Genomic DNA, 25,934 nt, shown 5'->3' on the forward strand with positions numbered 1-25,934 from the left:
TCCTATCAAGTTTCACGAGGAGTCAGGCATCGTCTCCTTTGGAGGCACTGATCTCCGCGTACCTCTGGAGTTTTCAAAGGATATGAGGCCTCCGGTCGCGATGAGGTGGGGAACTAGGTCTTTCTCTGTGGTCTCCACAGGGGATTCAGACATCCTTTCATCTTGGGAGATGCAAGACAAGCCTGCATTCAAGTCACTGCAGGGATATTCGGCCTTATTTCGAGTCAGGGCATCGCGGTGTCCATTCCACTTGAGGCCGCAAACTCAGGGTCCCTCTCACATACCTAGAGCTGAGAGAAGCCTCCTCTTGAGGTGCTTGTGGTAAGGTGGTATTCCTCTGGAGTCGAAGCCAGGGACTAACCTCTCATCTCGAGTTGATTTTTGGTCCACGGAGTTCTTTCGTGTTGCTACAGTGACCTCAGGATCCCTCTAGCCTTGAAACAGTGTTCTTGGGGTTTCTCTGGAGTGCCATGAAGGAAATCAAGGCTCCTTTCATGTGTGATGTGCAACACAGAATTGCTCTGCACGCAGTGCAGGGGAATCGGGCCTCATCTCGCGGCGAGGGGGAAGTCTCATGGTTTTTCTCGAGTTGCGGCGGGAACCTGGGGTATATTCTCGAGTTACGACGGGGATGGCCCTTCCACACACGTGTTTGTTCAGCCACGTCAGGACTCTTGCCTAGTTGCGAGACACAACTCGGGATTCTCCTCGAGGCTTGGCAAGGCAATTGGGACGCCTCTCCAGCTGAGGCGGGAGACCAAGGGTCCCTTTCCACGTGCCACAGGAATCCTGGGACTCCTATCAAGTTTCACGAGGAGTCAGGCATCGTCTCCTTTGGAGGCACTGATCTCCGCGTACCTCTGGAGTTTTCAAAGGATGTGAGGCCTCCGGTCGCGATGAGGTGGGGAACTAGGTCTTTCTCTGTGGTCTCCACAGGGGATTCAGACATCCTTTCATCTTGGGAGATGCAAGACGAGCCTGCATTCAAGTCACTGCAGGGATATCCAGCCTTATTTCGCGTCAGGGCATCGCGGTGTCCATTCCACTTGAGGCCGCAAACTCAGGGTCCCTCTCACATACCTAGAGCTGAGAGAAGCCTCCTCTTGAGGTGCTTGTGGTAAGGTGGTATTCCTCTGGAGTCGAAGCCAGGGACTAACCTCTCATCTCGAGTTGATTTTTCACCCACGGAGCTCTTTCGTGTTGCTACAGTGACCTCAGGATCCCTCTATCCTTGAAACAGTGTTCTTGGGGTTTCTCTGGAGTGCCATCAAGGAAATCAAGGCTCCTTTCATGTGTGATGTGCAACACGGAATTTCTCTGCACGCAGTGCAGGGGAATCGGGCCTCATCTCGCGGCGAGGGGGAAGTCTCATGGTTTTTCTCGAGTTGCGGCGGGAACCTGGGGTATATTCTCGAGTTACGACGGGGATGGCCCTTCCACCAACGTGTGTGTTCAGCCATGTCAGGACTCCTGCCTAGTTGCGAGGGACAACTCGGGATTCTCCTCGAGGCTTTGCAGGGCAATTGGGACGCCTCTCCAGCTGAGGCGGGAGACCAAGGGTCCCTTTCCACGTGCCACAGGAATCCTGGGTCTCCTATCAAGTTTCACGAGGAGTCAGGCATCGTCTCCTTTGGAGGCACTGATCTCCGCATACCTCTGGAGTTTTCAAAGGATTTGAGGCCTCCTGTCGCGATGAGGTGGGGAACTAGGTCTTTCTCTGTGGTCTCCACAGGGGATTCAGACACCCTTTCGTCTTGGGAGATGCAAGACGAGCCTGCATTCCAGTCACTGCAGGGATATCCGGCCTTATTTCGAGTCAGGGCATCGCGGTGTCCATTCCACTTGAGGCCGCAAACTCAGGGTCCCTCTCACATACCTAGAGCTGAGAGAAGCCTCCTCTTGAGGTGCTTGTGGTAAGGTGGTATTCCTCTGGATTCGAAGCCAGGGACTAGCCTCTCATCTCGTGTTGATTTTTGGTCCACGGAGCTCTTTCGTGTTGCTATAGTGACCTCAGGATCCCTCTAGCCTTGAAACAGTGTTCTTGGGGTTTCTCTGGAGTGCCATGAAGGAAATCAAGGCTCCTTTCATGTGTGATGTGCAACACAGAATTGCTCTGCACGCAGTGCAGGGGAATCGGGCCTCATCTCGCGGCGAGGGGGAAGTCTCAAGGTTTTTCTCGAGTTGCGGCGGGAACCTGGGGTATATTCTCGAGTTACGATGAGGATGTCCCTTCCACACACGTGTTTGTTCAGCCACGTCAGGACTCTTGCCTAATTACGAGACACAACTCGGGATTCTCCTCGAGGCTTGGCAAGGCAATTGGGAGGCCTCTGAGCTGAGGCGGGAGACCAAGGGTCCCTTTCCACGTGCCACAGGAATCCTGGGACTCCTATCAAGTTTCACGAGGAGTCAGGCATCGTCTCCTTTGGAGGCACTGATCTCCGCGTACCTCTGGAGTTTTCAAAGGATGTGAGGCCTCCGGTCGCGATGAGGTGGGGAACTAGGTCTTTCTCTGTGGTCTCCACAGGGGATTCAGACATCCTTTCATCTTGGGAGATGCAACACGAGCCTGCATTCAAGTCACTGCAGGGATATCCAGCCTTATTTCGCGTCAGGGCATCGCGGTGTCCATTCCACTTGAGGCCGCAAACTCAGGGTCCCTCTCACATACCTAGAGCTGAGAGAAGCCTCCTCTTGAGGTGCTTGTGGTAAGGTGGTATTCCTCTGGAGTCGAAGCCAGGGACTAGCCTCTCATCTCGAGTTGATTTTTGGCCCACGGAGCTCTTTCGTGTTGCTACAGTGACCTCAGGATCCCTCTAGCCTTGAAACAGTGTTCTTGGGGTTTCTCTGGAGTGCCATCAAGGAAATCAAGGATCCTTTCATGTGTGATGTGCAACACGGAATTGCTCTGCACGCAGTGCAGGGGAATCGGGCCTCATCTCGCGGCGATGGGGAAGTCTCATGGTTTTTCTCGAGTTGTGGCGGGAACCTGGGGTATATTCTCGAGTTACGAGGGGGATGGCCCTTCCACCCACGTGTTTCTTCAGCGACGTCAGGACTCCTGCCTAGTTGCGAGGGACAAATCTGGATTCTCCTCGAGGCTTGGCAGGGCAATTGGGACGCCTCTCCAGCTGAGGCGGGAGACCAAGGGTCCCTTTCCAAGTGCCACAGGAATCCTGGGACTCCTATCAAGTTTCACGAGGAGTCAGGCATCGTCTCCTTTGGAGGCACTGATCTCCGCGTACCTCTGGAGTTTTCAAAGGATGTGAGGCTATCGGTCGCGATGAGGTGGGGAACTAAGTCTTTCTCTGTGCTTTCCACAGTGGATTCAGACATCCTTTCGTCCTGGGAGATGCAAGACGAGCCTGCATTGAAGTCACTGCAGGGATATCCGGCCTTATTTCGAGTCAGGGCATCGCGGTGTCCATTCCACTTGAGGCCGCAAACTCAGGGTCCCTCTCACATACCTAGAGCTGAGAGAAGCCTCCTCTTGAGGTGCTTGTGGTAAGGTGGTATTCCTCTGGAGACGAATCCAGGGACTAACCTCTCTTTTCGAGTTGATTTTTGGTCCACAGAGTTCTTTCGTGTTGCTACAGTGACCTCAGGATCCCTCTATCCTTGAAACAGTGTTCTTCGGGTTTCTCTGGAGTGCCATGAAGGAAATCAAGGCTCCTTTCATGTGTGATGTGCAACACGGAATTGCTCTGCACGCAGTACAGGGGAATCGGGCCTCATCTCGCATCGAGGGGGAAGTCTCATGGTTTTTCTCGAGTTGCGACGGGAACCTGGGGTATATTCTCGAGTTACGACGGGGATGGCCCTTCCACACACGTGTTTGTTCAGCCACGTCAGGACTCCTGCCTAGTTGCGAGGGACAACTCGGGATTCTCCTCGAGGCTTGGCAGGGCAATTGGAACGCCTCTCCAGCTGAGGCGGGAGACCAAGGGTCCCTTTCCACGTGCCACAAGAATCCTGGGACTCCTATCAAGTTTCACGAGGAGTCAGGCATCGTCTCCTTTGGAGGCACTGATCTCCGCGTACCTCTGGAGTTTTCAAAGGATGTGAGGCCTCCGGTCGCGATGAGGTGGGGAACTAGGTGTTTCTCTGTGGTCTCCACAGGGGATTCAGACATCCTTTCTTCTTGGGAGATGCAAGACGAGCCTGCATTCAAGTCACTGCAGGGATATCCGGCCTTATTTCGAGTCAGGGCATCGCGGTGTCCATTCCACTTGAGGCCGCAAACTCAGGATCCCTCTCACATACCTAGAGCTGAGAGAAGCCTCCTCTTGAGGTGCTTGTGGTAAGGTGGTATTCCTCAGGAGTCGAAGCCAGGGACTAACCTCTCATCTCGTGTTGATTCTTGGTCCACGGAGCTCTTTCGTGTTGCTACAGTGACCTCAGGATCCCTCTAGCCTTGAAACAGTGTTCTTGGGGTTTCTCTGGAGTGCCATCAAGGAAATCAAGGCTCCTTTCATGTGTGATGTGCAACACGGAATTGCTCTGCACGCAGTGCAGGGGAAACGGGCCTCATCTCGCGGCGAGGGGGAAGTCTCATGGTTTTTCTCGAGTTGCGGCGGGAACCTGGGGTATATTCTCGAGTTACGACGGGGATGGCCCTTCCACACACGTGTGTGTTCAGCCATGTCAGGACTCCTGCCTAGTTATGAGGGACAACTCGGGATTCTCCTCGAGGCTTTGCAGGGCAATTGGGACGCCTCTCCAGCTGAGACGGGAGACCAAGGGTCCCTTTCCACGTGCCACAGGAATCCTGGGTCTCCTATCAAGTTTCACGAGGAGTCAGGCATCGTCTCCTTTGGAGGCACTGATCTCCGCATACCTCTGGAGTTTTCAAAGGATTTGAGGCCTCCTGTCGCGATGAGGTGGGGAACTAGGTCTTTCTCTGTGGTCTCCACAGGGGATTCAGACACCCTTTCGTCTTGGGAGATGCAAGACGAGCCTGCATTCCAGTCACTGCAGGGATATCCGGCCTTATTTCGAGTCAGGGCATCGCGGTGTCCATTCCACTTGAGGCCGCAAACTCAGGGTCCCTCTCACATACCTAGAGCTGAGAGAAGCCTCCTCTTGAGGTGCTTGTGGTAAGGTGGTATTCCTCTGGAGTCGAAGCCAGGGACTAACCTCTCATCTCGAGTTGATTTTTGGTCCACGGAGCTCTTTCGTGTTGCTACAGTGACCTCAGGATCCCTCTAGCCTTGAAACAGTGTTCTTGGGGATTCTCTGGAGTGCCATGAAGGAAATCAAGGCTCCTTTCATGTGTGATGTGCAACACAGAATTGCTCTGCACGTAGTGCAGGGGAATCGGGCCTCATCTCGCGGCGAGGGGGAAGTCTCATGGTTTTTCTCGAGTTGCGGCGGGAACCTGGGGTATATTCTCGAGTTACGACGGGGATGGCCCTTCCACACACGTGTTTGTTCAGCCACGTCAGGACTCTTGCCTAGTTGCGAGACACAACTCGGGATTCTCCTCGAGGCTTGGCAAGGCAATTGGGACGCCTCTCCAGCTGAGGCGGGAGACCAAGGGTCCCTTTCCACGTGCCACAGGAATCCTGGGACTCCTATCAAGTTTCACGAGGAGTCAGGCATCGTCGCCTTTGGAGGCACTGATCTCCGCGTACCTCTGGAGTTTTCAAAGGATGTGAGGCTATCGGTCGCGATGAGGTGGGGAACTAAGTCTTTCTCTGTGCTTTCCACAGGGGATTCAGACATCCTTTCGTCCTGGGAGATGCAAGACGAGCCTGCATTGAAGTCACTGCAGGGATATCCGGCCTTATTTCGAGTCAGGGCATCGCGGTGTCCATTCCACTTGAGGCCGCAAACTCAGGGTCCCTCTCACATACCTAGAGCTGAGAGAAGCCTCCTCTTGAGGTGCTTGTGGTAAGGTTGTATTCCTCTGGAGACGAATCCAGGGACTAACCTCTCTTTTCGAGTTGATTTTTGGTCCACAGAGTTCTTTCGTGTTGCTACAGTGACCTCAGGATCCCTCTATCCTTGAAACAGTGTTCTTGGGGTTTCTCTGGAGTGCCATCAAGGAAATCAAGGCTCCTTTCATGTGTGATGTGCAACACGGAATAGCTCTGCACGCAGTGCAGGGGAATCGGGCCTCATCTCGCGGCGAGGGGGAAGTCTCATGGTTTTTCTCGAGTTGCAGCGGGAAACTGGGGTATATTCTCGAGTTACGACGGGGATGGCCCTTCCACACACGTGTGTTCAGCCATGTCAGGACTCCTGCCTAGTTGCGAGGGACAACTCGGGATTCTCCTCGAGGCTTTGCAGGGCAATTGGGACGCCTCTCCAGCTGAGGCGGGGACCAAGGGTCCCTTTCCACGTGCCACAGGAATCCTGGGTCTCCAATCAAGTTTCACGAGGAGTCAGGCATCGTCTCCTTTGGAGGCACTGATCTCCGCATACCTCTGGAGTTTTCAAAGGATTTGAGGCCTCCTGTCGCGATGAGGTGGGGAACTAGGTCTTTCTCTGTGGTCTCAACAGGGGATTCAGACACCCTTTCGTCTTGGGAGATGCAAGACGAGCCTGCATTCCAGTCACTGCAGGGATATCCGGCCTTATTTCGAGTCAGGGCATCGCGGTGTCCATTCCACTTGAGGCCGCAAACTCAGGGTCCCTCTCACATACCTAGAGCTGAGAGAAGCCTCCTCTTGAGGTGCTTGTGGTAAGGTGGTATTCCTCTGGAGTCGAAGCCAGGGACTAACCTCTCATCTCGAGTTGATTTTTGGTCCACGGAGCTCTTTCGTGTTGCTACAGGGACCTCAGGATCCCTCTAGCCTTGAAACAGTGTTCTTGGGGATTCTCTGGAGTGCCATGAAGGAAATCAAGGTTCCTTTCATGTGTGATGTGCAACACAGAATTGCTCTGCACGCAGTGCAGGGGAATCGGGCCTCATCTCGCGGCGAGGGGGAAGTCTCATGGTTTTTCTCGAGTTGTGGCGGGAACCTGGGGTATATTCTCGAGTTACGAGGGGGATGGCCCTTCCACCCACGTGTTTCTTCAGCGACGTCAGGACTCCTGCCTAGTTGCGAGGGACAAATCTGGATTCTCCTCGAGGCTTGGCAGGGCAATTGGGACGCCTCTCCAGCTGAGGCGGGAGACCAAGGGTCCCTTTCCAAGTGCCACAGGAATCCTGGGACTCCTATCAAGTTTCACGAGGAGTCAGGCATCGTCTCCTTTGGAGGCACTGATCTCCGCGTACCTCTGGAGTTTTCAAAGGATGTGAGGCTATCGGTCGCGATGAGGTGGGGAACTAAGTCTTTCTCTGTGCTTTCCACAGTGGATTCAGACATCCTTTCGTCCTGGGAGATGCAAGACGAGCCTGCATTGAAGTCACTGCAGGGATATCCGGCCTTATTTCGAGTCAGGGCATCGCGGTGTCCATTCCACTTGAGGCCGCAAACTCAGGGTCCCTCTCACATACCTAGAGCTGAGAGAAGCCTCCTCTTGAGGTGCTTGTGGTAAGGTGGTATTCCTCTGGAGACGAATCCAGGGACTAACCTCTCTTTTCGAGTTGATTTTTGGTCCACAGAGTTCTTTCGTGTTGCTACAGTGACCTCAGGATCCCTCTATCCTTGAAACAGTGTTCTTGGGGTTTCTCTGGAGTGCCATGAAGGAAATCAAGGCTCCTTTCATGTGTGATGTGCAACACGGAATTGCTCTGCACGCAGTACAGGGGAATCGGGCCTCATCTCGCATCGAGGGGGAAGTCTCATGGTTTTTCTCGAGTTGCGACGGGAACCTGGGGTATATTCTCGAGTTACGACGGGGATGGCCCTTCCACCCACGTGTTTGTTCAGCCACGTCAGGACTCCTGCCTAGTTGCGAGGGACAACTCGGGACTCTCCTCGAGGCTTGGCAGGGCAATTGGAACGCCTCTCCAGCTGAGGCGGGAGACCAAGGGTCCCTTTCCACGTGCCACAAGAATCCTCGGACTCCTATCAAGTTTCACGAGGAGTCAGGCATCGTCTCCTTTGGAGGCACTGATCTCCGCGTACCTCTGGAGTTTTCAAAGGATGTGAGGCCTCCGGTCGCGATGAGGTGGGGAACTAGGTCTTTCTCTGTGGTCTCCACAGGGGATTCAGACATCCTTTCTTCTTGGGAGATGCAAGACGAGCCTGCATTCAAGTCACTGCAGGGATATCCGGCCTTATTTCGAGTCAGGGCATCGCGGTGTCCATTCCACTTGAGGCTGCAAACTCAGGATCCCTCTCACATACCTAGAGCTGAGAGAAGCCTCCTCTTGAGGTGCTTGTGGTAAGGTGGTATTCCTCAGGAGTCGAAGCCAGGGACTAACCTCTCATCTCGTGTTGATTCTTGGTCCACGGAGCTCTTTCCTGTTGCTACAGTGACCTCAGGATCCCTCTAGCCTTGAAACAGTGTTCTTGGGGTTTCTCTGGAGTGCCATCAAGGAAATCAAGGCTCCTTTCATGTGTGATGTGCAACACGGAATTGCTCTGCACGCAGTGCAGGGGAATCGGGCCTCATCTCGCGGCGAGGGGGAAGTCTCATGGTTTTTCTCGAGTTGCGGCGGGAAACTGGGGTATATTCTCGAGTTACGACGGGGATGGCCCTTCCACACACGTGTGTGTTCAGCCATGTCAGGACTCCTGCCTAGTTGCGAGGGACAACTCGGGATTCTCCTCGAGGCTTTGCAGGGCAATTGGGACGCCTCTCCAGCTGAGACGGGAGACCAAGGGTCCCTTTCCACGTGCCACAGGAATCCTGGGTCTCCAATCAAGTTTCACGAGGAGTCAGGCATCGTCTCCTTTGGAGGCACTGATCTCCGCATACCTCTGGAGTTTTCAAAGGATTTGAGGCCTCCTGTCGCGATGAGGTGGGGAACTAGGTCTTTCTCTGTGGTCTCCACAGGGGATTCAGACACCCTTTCGTCTTGGGAGATGCAAGACGAGCCTGCATTCCAGTCACTGCAGGGATATCCGGCCTTATTTCGAGTCAGGGCATCGCGGTGTCCATTCCACTTGAGGCCGCAAACTCAGGGTCCCTCTCACATACCTAGAGCTGAGAGAAGCCTCCTATTGAGGTGCGTGTGGTAAGGTGGTATTCCTCTGGAGTCGAAGCCAGGGACTAACCTCTCATCTCGAGTTGATTTTTGGTCCACGGAGCTCTTTCGTGTTGCTACAGGGACCTCAGGATCCCTCTAGCCTTGAAACAGTGTTCTTGGGGATTCTCTGGAGTGCCATGAAGGAAATCAAGGTTCCTTTCATGTGTGATGTGCAACACAGAATTGCTCTGCACGCAGTGCAGGGGAATCGGGCCTCATCTCGCGGCGAGGGGGAAGTCTCATGGTTTTTCTCGAGTTGCGGCGGGAACCTGGGGTATATTCTCGACTTACGACGGGGATGGCCCTTCCACACACGTGTTTGCTCAGCCATGTCAGGACTCTTGCCTAGTTGCGAGACACAACTCGGGATTCTCCTCGAGGCTTGGCAAGGCAATTGGGACGCCTCTCCAGCTGAGGCGGGAGACCAAGGGTCCCTTTCCACGTGCCACAGGAATCCTGGGACTCCTATCAAGTTTCACGAGGAGTCAGGCATCGTCTCCTTTGGAGGCACTGATCTCCGCGTACCTCTGGAGTTTTCAAAGGATGTGAGGCCTCCGGTCGCGATGAGGTGGGGAACTAGGTCTTTCTCTGTGGTCTCCACAGGGGATTCAGACATCCTTTCATCTTGGGAGATGCAAGAAGAGCCTGCATTCAAGTCACTGCAGGGATATCCAGCCTTATTTCGCGTCAGGGCATCGCGGTGTCCATTCCACTTGAGGCCGCAAACTCAGGGTCCCTCTCACATACCTAGAGCTGAGAGAAGCCTCCTCTTGAGGTGCTTGTGGTAAGGTGGTATTCCTCTGGAGTCGAAGCCAGGGACTAACCTCTCATCTCGAGTTGATTTTTGGCCCACGGAGCTCTTTCGTGTTGCTACAGTGACCTCAGGATCCCTCTAGCCTTGAAACAGTGTTCTTGGGGTTTCTCTGGAGTGCCATCAAGGAAATCAAGGCTCCTTTCATGTGTGATGTGCAACACGGAATTGCTCTGCACGCAGTGCAGGGGAATCGGGCCTCACCTCGCGGCGAGGGGGAAGTCTCATGGTTTTTCTCGAGTTGCGGCGGGAACCTGGGGTATATTCTCGAGTTACGACGGGGATGGCCCTTCCACCCACGTGTTTCTTCAGCGATGTCAGGACTCCTGCCTAGTTGCGAGGGACAACTCGGGATTCTCCTCGAGGCTTGGCAGGGCAATTGGGACGCCTCTCCAGCTGAGGCGGGAGACCAAGGGTCCCTTTCCAAGTGCCACAGGAATCCTGGGACTCCTATCAAGTTTCACGAGGAGTCAGGTATCGTCTCCTTTGGAGGCACTGATCTCCGCGTACCTCTGGAGTTTTCAAAGGATGTGAGGCTATCGGTCGCGATGAGGTGGGGAACTAAGTCTTTCTCTGTGCTTTCCACAGGGGATTCAGACATCCTTTCGTCCTGGGAGATGCAAGACGAGCCTGCATTCATGTCACTGCAGGGATATCCGGCCTTATTTCGAGTCAGGGCATCGCGGTGTCCATTCCACTTGAGGCCGCAAACTCAGGGTCCCTCTCACATACCTAGAGCTGAGAGAAGCCTCCTCTTGAGGTGCTTGTGGTAAGGTGGTATTCCTCTGGAGACGAATCCAGGGACTAACCTCTCTTTTTGAGTTGATTTTTGGTCCACAGAATTCTTTCGTGTTGCTACAGTGACCTCAGGATCCCTCTAGCCTTGAAACAGTGTTCTTGGGGTTTCTCTGGAGTGCCATCAAGGAAATCAAGGCTCCTTTCATGTGTGATGTGCAAGACGGAATTGCTCTGCACGCAGTACAGGGGAATCGGGCCTCATCTCGCATCGAGGGGGAAGTCTCATGGTTTTTCTCGAGTTGCGGCGGGAACCTGGGGTATATTCTCGAGTTACGACGGGGATGGCCCTTCCACCCACGTGTTTGTTCAGCCACGTCAGGACTCCTGCCTAGTTGCGAGGGACAACTCGGGATTCTCCTCGAGGCTTGGCAGGGCAATTGGAACGCCTCTCCAGCTGAGGCGGGAGACCAAGGGTCCCTTTCCACGTGCCACAAGAATCCTGGGACTCCTATCAAGTTTCACGAGGAGTCAGGCATCGTCTCCTTTGGAGGCACTGATCTCCGCGTACCTCTGGAGTTTTCAAAGGATGTGAGGCCTCCGGTCGCGATGAGGTGGGGAACTAGGTGTTTCTCTGTGGTCTCCACAGGGGATTCAGACATCCTTTCTTCTTGGGAGATGCAAGACGAGCCTGCATTCAAGTCACTGCAGGGATATCCGGCCTTATTTCGAGTCAGGGCATCGCGGTGTCCATTCCACTTGAGGCCGCAAACTCAGGGTCCCTCTCACATACCTAGAGCTGAGAGAAGCCTCCTCTTGAGGTGCTTATGGTAAGGTGGTGTTCCTCAGGAGTCGAAGCCAGGGACTAACCTCTCATCTCGTGTTGATTCTTGGTCCACGGAGCTCTTTCGTGTTGCTACAGTGACCTCAGGATCCCTCTAGCCTTGAAACAGTGTTCTTGGGGTTTCTCTGGAGTGCCATCAAGGAAATCAAGGCTCCTTTCATGTGTGATGTGCAACACGGAATTGCTCTGCACGCAGTGCAGGGGAATCGGGCCTCATCTCGCGGCGAGGGGGAAGTCTCATGGTTTTTCTCGAGTTGCGGCGGGAACCTGGGGTATATTCTCGAGTTACGACGGGGATGGCCCTTCCACCCACGTGTTTGTTCAGCCACGTCAGGACTCCTGCCTAGTTGCGAGGGACAACTCGGGATTCTCCTCGAGGCTTGGCAGGGCAATTGGAACGCCTCTCCAGCTGAGGCGGGAGACCAAGTGTCCCTTTCCACGTGCCACAAGAATCCTGGGACTCCTATCAAGTTTCACGAGGAGTCAGGCATCGTCTCGTTTGGAGGCACTGATCTCCGCGTACCTCTGGAGTTTTCAAAGGATGTGAGGCCTCCGGTCGCGATGAGGTGGGGAACTAGGTGTTTCTCTGTGGTCTTCACAGGGGATTCAGACATCCTTTCTTCTTGGGAGATGCAAGACGAGCCTGCGCTCAAGTCACTGGAGGGATATCCGACCTTATTTCGAGTCAGGGCATCGCGGTGTCCATTCCACTTGAGGCCGCAAACTCAGGATCCCTCTCACATACCTAGAGCTGAGAGAAGCCTCCTCTTGAGGTGCTTTTGGTAAGGTGGTATTCCTCAGGAGTCGAAGCCAGGGACTAACCTCTCATCTCGTGTTGATTCTTGGTCCACGGAGCTCTTTCGTGTTGCTACAGTGACCTCAGGATCCCTCTAGCCTTGAAACAGTGTTCTTGGGGTTTCTCTGGAGTGCCATCAAGGAAATCAAGGCTCCTTTCATGTGTGATGTGCAACACGGAATTGCTCTGCACGCAGTGCAGGGGAATCGGGCCTCATCTCGCGGCGAGGGGGAAGTCTCATGGTTTTTCTCGAGTTGCGGCGGGAACCTGGGGTATATTCTCGAGTTACGACGGGGATGGCCCTTCCACCCACGTGTGTGTTCAGCCATGTCAGGACTCCTGCCTAGTTATGAGGGACAACTCGCGATTCTCCTCGAGGCTTTGCAGGGCAATTGGGACGCCTCTCCAGCTGAGACGGGAGACCAAGGGTCCCTTTCCACGTGCCACAGGAATCCTGGGTCTCCTATCAAGTTTCACGAGGAGTCAGGCATCGTCTCCTTTGGAGGCACTGATCTCCGCATACCTCTGAAGTTTCCAAAGGATTTGAGGCCTCCTGTCGCGATGAGGTGGGGAACTAGGTCTTTCTCTGTGGTCTCCACAGGGGATTCAGACACCCTTTCTTCTTGGGAGATGCAAGACGAGCCTGCATTCCAGTCACTGCAGGGATATCCGGCCTTATTTCGAGTCAGGGCATCGCGGTGTCCATTCCACTTGAGGCCGCAAACTCAGGGTCCCTCTCACATACCTAGAGCTGAGAGAAGCCTCCTCTTGAGGTGCTTGTGGTAAGGTGGTATTCCTCTGGAGACGAATCCAGGGACTAACCTCTCTTTTCGAGTTGATTTTTGGTCCACAGAGTTCTTTCGTGTTGCTACAGTGACCTCAGGATCCCTCTAGCCTTGAAACAGTGTTCTTGGGGTTTCTCTGGAGTGCCATCAAGGAAATCAAGGCTCCTTTCATGTGTGATGTGCAAGACGGAATTGCTCTGCACGCAGTACAGGGGAATCGGGCCTCATCTCGCATCGAGGGGGAAGTCTCATGGTTTTTCTCGAGTTGCGGCGGGAACCTGGGGTATATTCTCGAGTTACGACGGGGATGGCCCTTCCACCCACGTGTTTGTTCAGCCACGTCAGGACTCCTGCCTAGTTGCGTGGGACAACTCGGGATTCTCCTCGAGGCTTGGCAGGGCAATTGGAACGCCTCTCCAGCTGAGGCGGGAGACCAAGGGTCCCTTTCCACGTGCCACAAGAATCCTGGGACTCCTATCAAGTTTCACGAGGAGTCAGGCATCGTCTCCTTTGGAGGCACTGATCTCCGCGTACCTCTGGAGTTTTCAAAGGATGTGAGGCCTCCGGTCGCGATGAGGTGGGGAACTAGGTGTTTCTCTGTGGTCTCCACAGGGGATTCAGACATCCTTTCTTCTTGGGAGATGCAAGACGAGCCTGCATTCCAGTCACTGCAGGGATATCCCGCCTTATTTCGAGTCAGGGCATCACGGTGTCCATTCCACTTGAGGCCGCAAACTCAGGATCCCTCTCACATACCTAGAGCTGAGAGAAGCCTCCTCTTGAGGTGCTTGTGGTAAGGTGGGATTCCTCAGGAGTCGAAGCCAGGGACTAACCTCTCATCTCGTGTTGATTCTTGGTCCACGGAGCACTTTCGTGTTGCTACAGTGACCTCAGGATCCCTCTAGCCTTGAAACAGTGTTCTTGTGGTTTCTCTGGAGTGCCATCAAGGAAATCAAGGCTCCTTTCATGTGTGATGTGCAACACGGAATTGCTCTGCACGCAGTGCAGGGGAATCGGGCCTCATCTCGCGGCGAGGGGGAAGTCTCATGGTTTTTCTCGAGTTGCGGCGGGAACCTGGGGTATATTCTCGAGTTACGACGGGGATGGCCCTTCCAACCACGTGCTTCTTCAGCGACGTCAGGATTCCTGCCTACTTGCGAGGGACAACTCGGGATTCTCCTCGAGGCTTTGCAGGGCAATTGGGACGCCTCTCCAGCTGAGACGGGAGACCAAGGGTCCCTTTCCACGTGCCACAGGAATCCTGGGTCTCCTATCAAGTTTCACGAGGAGTCAGGCATCGTCTCCTTTGGAGGCACTGATGTCCGCATACCTCTGGAGTTTTCAAAGGATTTGAGGCCTCCTGTCGCGATGAGGTGGGGAACTAGGTCTTTCTCTGTGGTCTCCACAGGGGATTCAGACACCCTTTCGTCTTGGGAGATGCAAGACGAGCCTGCATTCAAGTCACTGCAGGGATATCCGGCCTTATTTAGAGTCAGGGCATCGCGGTGTCCATTCCACTTGAGGCCGCAAACTCAGGGTCCCTCTCACATACCTAGAGCTGAGAGAAGCCTCCTCTTGAGGTGCTTGTGGTAAGGTGGTATTCCTCTGGAGTCGAAGCCAGGGACTAACCTCTCATCTCGAGTTGATTTTTGGTCCACGGAGCTCTTTCGTGTTGTTACAGTGACCTCAGGATCCCTCTAGCCTTGAAACAGTGTTCTTGGCGTTTCTCTGGAGTGCCATGAAGGAAATCAAGGCTCCTTTCATGTGTGATGTGCAACACGGAATTGCTCTGCACACAGTGCAGGGGAACCGGGCCTCATCTCGCGGCGAGGGGGAAGTCTCATGGTTTTTCTCGAGTTGCGGCGGGAACTTGGGGTATATTCTCGAGTTACGACGGGGATGGCCCTTCCACACACGTGTTTGTTCAGCCACGTCAGGACTCTTGCCTAGTTGCGAGACACAACTCGGGATTCTCCTCGAGGCTTGGCAAGGCAATTGGGACGCCTCTCCAGCTGAGGTGGGAGACCAAGGGTCCCTTTCCACGTGCCACAGGAATCCTGGGTCTCCTATCAAGTTTCACGAGGAGTCAGGCATCGTCTCCTTTGGAGGCACTGATCTCCGCGTACCTCTGGAGTTTTCAAAGGATGTGAGGCCTCCGGTCGCGATGAGGTGGGGAACTAGGTCTTTCTCTGTGGTCTCCACAGGGGATTCAGACATCCTTTCATCTTGGGAGATGCAAGACGAGCCTGCATTCAAGTCACTGCAGGGATATCCAGCCTTATTTCGCGTCAGGGCATCGCGGTGTCCATTCCACTTGAGGCCGCAAACTCAGGGTCCCTCTCACATACCTAGAGCTGAGAGAAGCCTCCTCTTGAGGTGCTTGTGGTAAGGTGGTATTCCTCTGGAGTCGAATCCAGGGACTAACCTCTCTTTTCGAGTTGATTTTTGGCCCACGGAGCTCTTTCGTGTTGCTACAGTGACCTCAGGATCCCTCTAGCCTTGAAACAGTGTTCTTGGGGTTTCTCTGGAGTGCCATCAAGGAAATCAAGGCTCCTTTCATGTGTGATGTGCAACACGGAATTGCTCTGCACGCAGTGCAGGGGAATCGGGCCTCATCTCGCGGCGAGGGGGAAGTCTCATGGTTTTTCTCGAGTTGCGGCGGGAACCTGGGGTATATTCTCGAGTTACGATGGGGATGGCCCTTCCACCCACGTGTTTCTTCAGCGACGTCAGGACTCCTGCCTACTTGCGAGGGACAACTCTGGATTCTCCTCGAGGCTTGGCAGGGCAATTGGGACGCCTCTCCAGCTGAGGCGGGAGACCAAGGGTCCCTTTCCAAGTGCCACAGGAATCCTGGGACTCCTATCAAGTTTCACGAGGAGTCAGGCATCGTCTCCTTTGGAGGCACTGATCTCCACGTACTTCTGGAGTTTTCAAAGGATGTGAGGCTATCGGTCGCGATGAGGTGGGGAACTAAGTCTTTCTCTGTGCTTTCCACAGGGGATTCAGACATCCTTTCGTCCTGGGAGATGCAAGACGAGCCTGCATTAAAGTCACTGCAGGGATATCCGGCCTTATTTCGAGTCAGGGCATCGCGGTGTCCATTCCACTTGAGGCCGCAAACTCAGGATACCTCTCACATACCTAGAGCTGAGAGAAGCCTCCTCTTGAGGTGCTTGTGGTAAGGTGGTATTCCTCAGGAGTCGAAGCCAGGGACTAACCTCTCATCTCGTGTTGATTCTTGGTCCACGGAGCTCTTTTGTGTTGCTAAAGTGACCTCAGGATCCCTCTAGCCTTGAAACAGTGTTCTTGGGGTTTCTCTGGAGTGCCATCAAGGAAATCAAGGCTCCTTTCATGTGTGATGTGCAAGACGGAATTGCTCTGCACTCAGTACAGGGGAATCGGGCCTCATCTCGCATCGAGGGGGAAGTCTCATGGTTTTTCTCGAGTTGCGGCGGGAACCTGGGGTATATTCTCGAGTTACGACGGGGATGGCCCTTCCACCCACGTGTTTGTTCAGCCACGTCAGGACTCCTGCCTAGTTGCGAGACACAACTCGGGATTCTCCTCGAGGCGTGGCAGGGCAATTGGAACGCCTCTCCAGCTGAGGCGGGAGACCAAGGGTCCCTTTCCACGTGCCACAAGAATCCTGGGACTCCTATCAAGTTTCACGAGGAGTCAGGCATCGTCTCCTTTGGAGGCACTGATCTCCGCGTACCTCTGGAGTTTTCAAAGGATGTGAGGCCTCCGGTCGCGATGAGGTGGGGAACTAGGTCTTTCTCTGTGGTCTCCACAGGGGATTCAGACATCCTTTCTTCTTGGGAGATGCAAGACGAGCCGGCATTCAAGTCACTGCAGGGATATCCGGCCTTATTTCACGTCAGGGCATCGCGGTGTCCATTCCACTTGAGGCCGCAAACTCAGGGTCCCTCTCACATACCTAGAGCTGAGAGAAGCCTCCTCTTTAGGTGCTTGTGGTAAGGTGGTATTCCCCTGGAGTCGAAGCCAGGGACTAACCTCTCATCTCGAGTTGATTTTTGGCCCACGGAGCTCTTTCGTGTTGCTACAGTGACCTCAGGATCCCTCTAGCCTTGAAACAGTGTTCTTGGGGTTTCTCTGGAGTGACATGAGGAAATCAAGGCTCCTTTCATGTGTGATGTGCAACACGGAATTGCTCTGCACGCAGTGCAGGGGAATCGGGCCTCATCTCGCGGTGAGGGGGAAGTTTCATGGTTTTTCTCGAGTTGCGGCGGGAACCTGGGGTATATTCTCGAGTTACGACGGGGATGGCCCTTCCACCCACGTGTTTCTTCAGCGACGTCAGGACTCCTGCCTACTTGCGAGGGACAACTCTGGATTCTCCTGGAGGCTTGGCAGGGCAATTGGGACGCCTCTCCAGCTGAGGCGGGAGACCAAGGGTCCCTTTCCAAGTGCCACAGGAATCCTGGGACTCCTATCAAGTTTCACGAGGAGTCAGGAATCGTCTCCTTTGGAGGCACTGATCTCCGCGTACCTCTGGAGTTTTCAAAGGATGTGAGGCTATCGGTCGCGATGAGGTGGGGAACTAAGTCTTTCTCTGTGCTTTCCTCAGGGGATTCAGACATCCTTTCGTCCTGGGAGATGCAAGACGAGCCTGCATTGAAGTCACTGCAGGGATATCCGGCCTTATTTCGAGTCAGGGCATCGCGGTGTCCATTCCACTTGAGGCCGCAAACTCAGGGTCCCTCTCACATACCTAGAGCTGAGAGAAGCCTCCTCTTGAGGTGCTTGTGGTAAGTTGGTATTCCTCTGGAGACGAATCCAGGGACTAACCTCTCTTTTCGAGTTGATTTTTGGTCCACAGAGTTCTTTCGTGTTGCTACTGTGACCTCAGGATCCCTCTATCCTTGAAACAGTGTTCTTGGGTTTTCTCTGGAGTGCCATCAAGGAAATCAAGGCTCCTTTCATGTGTGATGTGCAAGACGGAATTGCTCTGCACGCAGTACAGGGGAATCGGGCCTCATCTCGCATCGAGGGGGAAGTCTCATGGTTTTTCTCGAGTTGCGGCGGGAACCTGGGGTATATTCTCGAGTTACGACGGGGATGGCCCTTCCACCCACGTGTTTGTTCAGCCACGTCAGGATTCCTGCCTAGTTGCGAGGGACAACTCGGCATTCTCCTCGAGGCTTGGCAGGGCAATTGGAACGCCTCTCCAGCTGAGGCGGGAGACCAAGGGTCCCTTTCCACGTGCCACAAGAATCCTGGGACTCCTATCAAGTTTCACGAGGAGTCAGGCATCGTCTCCTTTGGAGGCACTGATCTCCGCGTACCTCTGGAATTTTCAAAGGATGTGAGGCCTCCGGTCGCGATGAGGTGGGGAACTAGGTGTTTCTCTGTGGTCTCCACAGGGGATTCAGACATCCTTTCTTCTTGGGAGATGCAAGACGAGCCTGCATTCAAGTCACTGCAGGGATATCCGGCCTTATTTCGAGTCAGGGCATCGCGGTGTCCATTCCACTTGAGGCCGCAAACTCAGGATCCCTCTCACATACCTAGAGCTGAGAGAAGCCTCCTCTTGAGGTGCTTGTGGTAAGGTGGTATTCCTCAGGAGTCGAAGCCAGGGACTAACCTCTCATCTCGTGTTGATTCTTGGTCAACGGAGCTCTTTCGTGTTGCTACAGTGACCTCAGGATCCCTCTAGCCTTGAAACAGTGTTCTTGGGGTTTCTCTGGAGTGCCATCAAGGAAATCAAGGCTCCTTTCATGTTTGATGTGCAACACGGAATTGCTCTGCACGCAGTGCAGGGGAATCGGGCCTCATCTCGCGGCGAGGGGGAAGTCTCATGGTTTTTCTCGAGTTGCGGCGGGAACCTATGGTATATTCTCGAGTTACGACGGGGATGGCCCTTCCACACACGTGTTTGTTCAGCCACGTCAGGACTCTTGCCTAGTTACGAGACACAACTCGGGATTCTCCTCGAGGCTTGGCAAGGCAATTGGGACGCCTCTCCAGCTGAGGCGGGAGACCAAGGGTCCCTTTCCACGTGCCACAGGAATCCTGGGACTCCTATCAAGTTTCACGAGGAGTCAGGCATCGTCTCCTTTGGAGGCACTGATCTCCGCGTACCTCTGGAGTTTTCAAAGGATGTGAGGCCTCCGGTCGCCATGAGGTGGGGAACTAGGTCTTTCTCTGTGGTCTCCACAGGGGATTCAGACATCCTTTCATCTTGGGAGATGCAAGACGAGCCTGCATTCAAGTCACTGCAGGGATATCCAGCCTTACTTCGCGTCAGGGCATCGCGGTGTCCATTCCACTTGAGACCGCAAACTCAGGGTCCCTCTCACATACCTAGAGCTGAGAGAAGCCTCCTCTTGAGGTGCTTGTGGTAAGGTGGTATTCCTCTGGAGTCGAAGCCAGGGACTAACCTCTCATCTCGAGTTGATTTTTGGCCCACGGAGCTCTTTCGTGTTGCTACAGTGACCTCAGGATCCCTCTAGCCTTGAAACAGTGTTCTTGGGGTTTCTCTGGAGTGCCATGAAGGAAATCAAGGCTCCTTTCATGTGTGATGTGCAACACGGAATTGCTCTGCACGCAGTGCAGGGGAATCGGGCCTCATCTCGCGGCGAGGGGGAAGTCTCATGGTTTTTCTCGAGTTGCGGCGGGAACCTGGGGTATATTCTCGAGTTACGACGGGGATGGCCCTTCCACCCACGTGTTTCTTCAGCCACGTCAGGACTCCTGCCTACTTGCGAGGGACAACTCGGGATTCTCCTCGAGGCTTTGCAGGGCAATTGGGACGCCTCTCCAGCTGAGACGGGAGACCAAGGGTCCCTTTCCACGTGCCACAGGAATCCTGGGTCTCCTATCAAGTTTCACGAGGAGTCAGGCATCGTCTCCTTTGGAGGCACTGATCTCCGCATACCTCTGGAGTTTTCAAAGGATGTGAGGCCTCCTGTCGCGATGAGGTGGGGAACTAGGTCTTTCTCTGTGGTCTCCACAGGGGATTCAGACACCCTTTCATCTTGGGGAATGCAAGACGAGCCTGCATTCCAGTCACTGCAGGGATATCCGGCCTTATTTCGAGTCAGGACATCGCGGTGTCCATTCCACTTGAGGCCGCAAACTCAGGGTCCCTCTCACATACCTAGAGCTGAGAGAAGCCTCCTCTTGAGGTGCTTGTGGTAAGGTGGTATTCCTCTGGAGTCGAAGCCAGGGACTAACCTCTCATTTCGAGTTGATTTTTGGTCCACGGAGCTCTTTCGTGTTGCTACAGTGACCTCAGGATCCCTCTAGCCTTGAAACAGTGTTCTTGGGGTTTCTCTGGAGTGCCATGAAGGAAATCAAGGCTCCTTTCATGTGTGATGTGCAACACAGAATTGCTCTGCACGCAGTGCAGGGGAATCGGGCCTCATCTCGCGACGAGGGGGAAGTCTCATGGTTTTTCTCGAGTTGCGGCGGGAACCTGGGGTATATTCTTGAGTTACGACGGGGATGGCCCTTCCACACACGTGTTTGTTCAGCCACGTCAGGACCCTTGCCTAGTTGCGAGACACAACTCGGGATTCTCCTCGAGGCTTGGCAAGGCAATTGGGACGCCTCTCCAGCTGAGGCGGGAGACCAAGGGTCCCTTTCCACGTGCCACAGGAATCCTGGGACTCCTATCAAGTTTCACAAGGAGTCAGGCATCGTCTCCTTTGGAGGCACTGATCTCCGCGTACCTCTGGAGTTTTCAAAGGATGTGAGGCCTCCGGTCGCGATGAGGTGGGGAACTAGGTCTTTCTCTGTGGTCTCCACAGGGGATTCAGACACCCTTTCGTCTTGGGAGATGCAAGACGAGCCTGCATTCCAGTCACTGCAGGGATATCCGGCCTTATTTCGAGTCAGGGCATCGCGGTGTCCATTCCACTTGAGGCCGCAAACTCAGGGTCCCTCTCACATACCTAGAGCTGAGAGAAGCCTCCTCTTGAGGTGCTTGTGGTAAGGTGGTATTCCTCTGGAGTCGAAGCCAGGGACTAACCTCTCATCTCGAGTTGATTTTTGGTCAACGGAGCTCTTTCGTGTTGCTACAGTGACCTCAGGATCCCTCTAGCCTTGAAACAGTGTTCTTGGGGTTTCTCTGGAGTGCCATGAAGGAAATCAAGGCTCCTTTCATGTGTGATGTGCAACACAGAATTGCTCTGCACGCAGTGCAGGGGAATCGGGCCTCATCTCGCGGCGAGAGGGAAGTCTCATGGTTTTTCTCGAGTTGCGGCGGGAACCTGGGGTATATTCTCGAGTTACGACGGGGATGGCCCTTCCACACACGTGTTTGTTCAGCCACGTCAGGACTCTTGCCTAGTTGCGAGACACAACTCGGGATTCTCCTCGAGGCTTGGCAAGGCAATTGGGACGCTTCTCCAGCTGAGGCGGGAGACCAAGGGTCCCTTTCCACGTGCCACAGGAATCCTGGGACTCCTATCAAGTTTCACAAGGAGTCAGGCATCGTCTCCTTTGGAGGCACTGATCTTCGCGTACCTCTGGAGTTTTCAAAGGATGTGAGGCCTCCGGTCGCGATGAGGTGGGGAACTAGGTCTTTCTCTGTGGTCTCCACAGGGGATTCAGACACCCTTTCGTCTTGGGAGATGCAAGACGAGCCTGCATTCCAGTCACTGCAGGGATATCCGGCCTTATTTCGAGTCAGGGCATCGCGGTGTCCATTCCACTTGAGGCCGCAAACTCAGGGTCCCTCTCACATACCTAGAGCTGAGAGAAGCCTCCTCTTGCGGTGCTTGTGGTAAGGTGGTATTCCTCTGGAGTCGAAGCCAGGGACTAACCTCTCATATCGAGTTGATTTTTGGTTCACGGAGCTCTTTCGTGTTGCTACAGTGACCTCAGGATCCCTCTAGCCTTGAAACAGTGTTCTTGGGGTTTCTGTGGAGTGCCATCAAGGAAATCAAGGCTCCTTTCATGTGTGATGTTCAACACAGAATTGCTCTGCACGCAGTGCAGGGGAATCGGGCCTCATCTCGCGGCGAGAGGGAAGTCTCATGGTTTTTCTCGAGTTGCGGCGGGAACCTGGGGTATATTCTCGAGTTACGACGGGGATGGCCCTTCCACACACGTGTTTGTTCAGCCACGTCAGGACTCTTGCCTAGTTGCGAGACACAACTCGGGATTCTCCTCGAGGCTTGGCAAGGCAATTGGGACGCTTCTCCAGCTGAGGCGGGAGACCAAGGGTCCCTTTCCACATGCCACAGGAATCCTGGGACTCCTATCAAGTTTCACGAGGAGTCAGGCATCGTCTCCTTTGGAGGCACTGATCTCCGCGTACCTCTGGAGTTTTCAAAGGATGTGAGGCCTCCGGTCGCGATGAGGTGGGGAACTAGGTCTTTCTCTGTGGTCTCCACAGGGGATTCAGACATCCTTTCATCTTGGGAGATGCAAGACGAGCCTGCATTCAAGTCACTGCAGGGATATCCAGCCTTATTTCGCGTCAGGGCATCGCGGTGTCCATTCCACTTGAGGCCGCAAACTCAGGGTCCCTCTCACATACCTAGAGCTGAGAGAAGCCTCCTCTTGAGGTGCTTGTGGTAAGGTGGTATTCCTCTGGAGTCGAAGCCAGGGACTAACCTCTCATCTCGAGTTGATTTTTGGCCCACGGAGCTCTTTCGTGTTGCTACAGTGACCTCAGGATCCCTCTAGCCTTGAAACAGTGTTCTCGGGTTTTCTCTGGAGTGCCATCAAGGAAATCAAGGCTCCTTTCATGTGTGATGTGCAACACGGAATTGCTCTGCACGCAGTGCAGGGGAATCGGGCCTCATCTCTCATCGAGGGGGAAGTCTCATGGTTTATCTCGAGTTGCGGCGGGAACCTGGGGTATATTCTCCAGTTACGACGGGGATGGCCCTTCCACCCACGTGTTTCTTCAGCCACGTCAGGACTCCTGCCTAGTTGCGAGGGACAACTCGGGATTCTCCTCGAGGCTTGGCAGGGCAATTGGAACGCCTCTCCAGCTGAGGCGGGAGACCAAGGGTCCCTTTCCACGTGCCACAAGAATCCTGGGACTCCTATCAAGTTTCACGAGGAGTCAGGCATCGTCTCCTTTGGAGGCACTGATCTCCGCGTACCTCTGGAGTTTTCAAAGGATGTGAGGCCTCCGGTCGCGATGAGGTGGGGAACTAGGTGTTTCTCTGTGGTCTCCACAGGGGATTCAGACATCCTTTCTTCCTGGGAGATGCAAGACGAGCCTGCATTCAAGTCACTGCAGGGATATCCGGCCTTATTTCGAGTCAGGGCATCCCGGTGTCCATTCCACTTGAGGCCGCAAACTCAGGATCCCTCTCACATACCTAGAGCTGAGAGAAGCCTCCTCTTGAGGTGCTTGTGGTAAGGTGGTATTCCTCAGGAGTCGAAGCCAGGGACTAACCTCTCATCTCGTGTTGATTCTTGGTCCTCGGAGCTCTTTCGTGTTGCTACAGTGACCTCAGAATCCCTCTAGCCTTGAAACAGTGTTCTTGGGGTTTCTCTGGAGTGCCATCAAGGAAATCAAGGCTCCTTTCATGTGTGATGTGCAACACGGAATTGCTCTGCACGCAGTGCAGGGGAATCAGGCCTCATCTCGCGGCGAGGGGGAAGTCTCATGGTTTTTCTCGAGTTGCGGCGGGAACCTGGGGTATATTCTCGAGTTACGACGGGGATGGCCCTTCCACACACGTGTTTGTTCAGCCACCTCAGGACTCTTGCCTAGTTGCGAGACACAACTCGGGATTCTCCTCGAGGCTTGGCAAGGCAATTGGGACGCCTCTCCAGCTGAGGCGGGAGACCAAGGGTCCCTTTCCACGTGCCACAGGAATCCTGGGACTCCTATCAAGTTTCACGAGGAGTCAGGCATCGTCTCCTTTGGAGGCACTGATCTCCGCATACCTCTGGAGTTTTCAGAGGATGTGAGGCCTCCGGTCGCGATGAGGTGGGGAACTAGGTGTTTCTCTGTGGTCTCCACAGGGGATTCAGACATCCTTTCTTCTTGGGAGATGCAAGACGAGCCTGCATTCCAGTCACTGCAGGGATATCCAGCTTTATTTCGCGTCAGGGCATCGCGGTGTCCACTCCACTTGAGGCCGCAAACTCAGGGTCCCTCTCACATACCTAGAGCTGAGAGAAGCCTCCTCTTGAGGTGCTTGTGGTAAGGTGGTATTCCTCTGGAGTCGAAGCCAGGGACTAACCTCTCATCTCGAGTTGATTTTTGGCCCACGGAGCTCTTTTGTGTTGCTACAGTGACCTCAGGATCCCTCTAGCCTTGAAACAGTGTTCTTGGGGTTTCTCTGTAGTGCCATCAAGGAAATCAAGGCTCCTTTCACGTGTGATGTGCAACACGGAATTGCTCTGCACGCAGTGCAGGGGAATCGGGCCTCATCTCGCGGCGAGGGGGAAGTCTCATGGTTTTTCTCGAGTTGCGGCGGGAACCTGGGGTATATTCTCCAGTTACGACGGGGATGGCCCTTCCACACACGTGTTTGTTCAGCCACGTCAGGACTCTTGCCTAGTTGCGAGACACAACTCGGGATTCTCCTCGAGGCTTGGCAAGGCAATTGGGACGCCTCTCCAGCTGAGGCGGGAGACCAAGGGTCCCTTTCCACGTGCCACAGGAATCCTGGGTCTCCTATCAAGTTTCACGAGGAGTCAGACATCGTCTCCTTTGGAGGCACTGATCTCCGCGTACCTCTGGAGTTTTCAAAGGATGTGAGGCCTCCGGTCGCGATGAGGTGGGGAACTAGGTCTTTCTCTGTGGTCTCCACAGGGGATTCAGACACCCTTTCGTCTTGGGAGATGCAAGACGAGCCTGCATTCAAGTCACTGCAGGGATATCCGGCCTTATTTCGAGTCAGGGCATCGCGGTGTCCATTCCACTTGAGGCCGCAAACTCAGGGTCCCTCTCACATACCTAGAGCTGAGAGAAGCCTCCTCTTGAGGTGCTTGTGGTAAGGTGGTATTCCTCTGGAGTCGAAGCCAGGGACTAACCTCTCATCTCGAGTTGATTTTTGGCCCACGAAGCTCTTTCGTGTTGCTACAGTGACCTCAGGATTCCTCTAGACTTGAAACAGTGTTCTTGGGGTTTCTCTGGAGTGCCATGAAGGAAATCAAGGCTCCTTTCATGTGTGATGTGCAACACAGAATTGCTCTGCACGCAGTGCAGGGGAATCGGGCCTCATCTCGCGGCGAGAGGGAAGTCTCTTGGTTTTTCTCGAGTTGCGGCGGGAACCTGGGGTATATTCTCGAGTTACGACGGGGATGGCCCTTCCACACACGTGTTTGTTCAGCCACGTCAGGACTCCTGCCTAGTTGCGAGACACAACTCGGGATTCTCCTCGAGGCTTGGCAAGGCAATTGGGACGCCTCTCCAGCTGAGGCGGGAGACCAAGGGTCCCTTTCCACGTGCCACAGGAATCCTGGGACTCCTATCAAGTTTCACAAGGAGTCAGGCATCGTCTCCTTTGGAGGCACTGATCTCCGCATACCTCCGGAGTTTTCAAGGGATGTGAGGCTATCGGTCGCGATGAGGTGGGGAACTAGGTCTTTCTCTGTGGTCTCCACAGGGGATTCAGTCACCCTTTCGTCTTGGGAGATGCAAGACGAGCCTGCATTCCAGTCACTGCAGGGATATCCGGCCTTATTTCGAGTCAGGGCATCGCGGTGTCCACTCCACTTGAGGCCGCAAACTCAGGGTCCCTCTCACATACCTAGAGCTGAGAGAAGCCTCCTCTTGAGGTGCTTGTGGTAAGGTGGTATTCCTCTGGAGTCGAAGCCAGGGACTAACCTCTCATCTCGAGTTGATTTTTGGTCCACGGAGCTCTTTCGTGTTGCTACAGTGACCTCAGGATCCCTCTATCCTTGAAACAGTGTTCTTGGGGTTTCTCTGGAGT

The sequence above is a fragment of the Cervus elaphus genome, chromosome 18 (genome assembly GCF_910594005.1).
Source record: "Cervus elaphus chromosome 18, mCerEla1.1, whole genome shotgun sequence".
Lineage (NCBI taxonomy): Eukaryota > Metazoa > Chordata > Mammalia > Artiodactyla > Cervidae > Cervus > Cervus elaphus.